The sequence below is a fragment of the Pollachius pollachius genome (assembly GCF_949987615.1).
Source record: "Pollachius pollachius genome assembly, chromosome: 20".
NCBI classification, from domain to species: Eukaryota; Metazoa; Chordata; class Actinopteri; order Gadiformes; family Gadidae; genus Pollachius; species Pollachius pollachius.
The window spans coordinates 14426254-14428692 of NC_136953.1; the positions used below are offsets into that span (position 1 = coordinate 14426254).

Here is a 2439-nt window from a genome sequence, read left to right on the forward strand (position 1 = left end):
AGAGATACACACACGCACACACACACAAAGGCAGACTCCTTCCTGTGAGGTATTAAACATTACAGTTGCCACCGCCACCAGTCATCAGATCGCAGGAAGCTGTCAAACCCGAGCGTGGGCGGGCATTACGCCTGTCCCGGCGCTCCATGTTCCTCCCACCATATGTCACGGCGGCATTATGTCTCCCTCCCTTCCTCCCTCCCTCCCCCCCTCCCTCCCTCCCTCCCTGCCGGGCCAGAGTATTACCATGTATTTACATATACATTTTAGCCCGGGTGGTCATGCTGCGCTTTCACTGATTTGCATGATTATGATACGGAGGGAACGAATCCCAGACGGTAAACCCTGAAACATGGTCGGGATCGAGGCCTGCGTGCGCGCGCGTGTGTGTGTGTGTGTGTGGGTGTGTGTGTGTGTGTGTGTGTGTGTGTGGGTGTGTGTGTGTGTGTGTTTGCGTGCCCGCGTGTGTCTGTGCGAGTGCGATTGCAACTGCGTGTATGTGCGTGTACGTGTGTGTGCGTGTGTGTGTGTGTGTGTGAAAGTGCGAGAGTGCGAGTTTGTGTGTTTGTGTACGAGTGTGTGTAATGGCTGACACGCGTCAATCCGGCAGGGTGCGATCGAGGCATGAAGGGGAAGAGCAGCCCCTGAATTCCCCTCAGAACGGAACGGAGGTGATGTTTCAGATGCTAACATGCTACCGGGTGATTGCGCGATGACTAATAATGCTGCGCCAATGAGGCGCTGAGAAGAAAAGGAACATTAGCATGAGCCGCGTGATTCTTTCTGATTCGCAAATGGGCGTTCTGCGTGTATTGTTAGCGTGTACACGCAGATTATTTAGCTTTACCGGTAAGGAAACATGGATTAAGATCAATTAGCTTTCAAAGTTTCCTGTGTGTGTGTGTGTGTGTGTGTTTCTCTGTGAGTGTCTGTGTGTTTTTGTGTGTGTGTGTGTGTGTGTGTGTGTGTTTCTCTGTGAGTTTCTGTCTGTTTGTGTGTCAGTCTACCATAACTACAATCCCCTACTCCATAACTCCTGAAACCCCCCCAGCTCACTCCCTCACCTATCAAGGGCCCATTCTCTGTCGCTGTGTGTGTGTGTCTGACCGCCCCCCCGCTCAGAATCCGTGCTTTTAAGTGACCCACTCAGCGATTGATTTTGCCCTGATTCAATTCAAGGTTGGGGGGCCTCTCTCATCCCACTCCACATCCCCCCAGCCCCCGAGTACATCAAAAGAGCCGTGTGCGTAATTGTGTCGTCGCCGCTGGCCCATTAATTATTCGCACGGTGATGCCGTGGTTACAGAGCGCCAGGGGGGTGCGGCTATGAAACGCCGCCATCCATCACCGGGAACTGCGGCGCCGCCTATCTACAAAGCTCCGCCCTCTCCGCTCAGAGGGAGCCTGTGTGTGTGTGTATGTGTGTGTGTGCCTGTTAGTGTGTGCGTGTGCGTGTGCACGCACGTCTATAGGAGGAGTGTTTGCGTGTGCGCGCGCGTGTGTGTGTGTGTGTGTGTGTGTGCACAGGAGTGTTTGCGCCCGTCGCCGGCTCCGTAATGGCCTCCATTCCGTGTGATGAACGCCTCGGAAGGGAAACGCTGATGCCGCCGCTCATTACGCTCCGATGGCTGGGAGGGAGGAGGAGGAAGAGGACGAGAAATAGGAGGAGGAGTAAGGAAGAAGGATGAGTAACTACTGTCTGTCTGGCGTGTAAGTGCTTCACAAGCCCGTTTGTATTACAGAGGGAGGACGCCACGTAATCCGTCTCAATACAACTCATCCCCCCCCCCCCCCCCCCCCCAATCCCGACGCCCACCCTCACCCACTCACCCACCCCCAACACCACCCTCCACTCCTCCACCTACAGACACAAGTTGTTCAACCAAAGGAACGCACGTGCATGATTGCTTGGTTCGGTGTTCTCGCTCTCACTCAATGTCTCTCGCCCTGTTTTGAATCTCTCTCTCGTGTGGGTTCCCATTTGTTCTGCTCAACATCCACGCTGCTTTTTCATCTCCACCGCCGCTGCGGAGACGTCCTAATGAACGACAAACCGGAAGCTATAGGCGCCGTCAGCCACCGCTGTTCATCACACGGTCGGTGTTATCGGTGGAAGGGGTTTGTAACTCCAACACAACGTCTCTTCAGTGAGACAGAAAAATAACCCACCTGCCATGCAGTTTGAACCAAACCCCGGTTTGAACCTAACCCCAGTTTGAACCTAACCCCAGTTTGAACCAAACCGTGAAGTATACCCGAGTTTGAGCGGACTAATGAAGATCTACGGGGGCTAGCGATTGGTGGAAGGATACAACGGAGATGCATGAGATGAGATTCACTTAAGTCTGCTTACAAGGAGGGTTGTGAAACTCAAAGACTAGGCACACAATATTGATGTAGGTCACAAACACAAACATGTAATAATTGCGTTTTACAAAA

The 2439-nt window shown here is 53.2% G+C and overlaps 1 protein-coding gene across 1 annotated transcript in view; it reads right to left on the minus strand.

Moving 5' to 3' along the window:
* The window catches only part of LOC307090879 (adhesion G protein-coupled receptor L3-like), a gene marked incomplete at both ends in the record, with an annotated part of 143934 nt that overhangs the window by 24635 nt on the left and 116860 nt on the right, over positions 1–2439 (minus strand). The window lies entirely within an intron of this gene.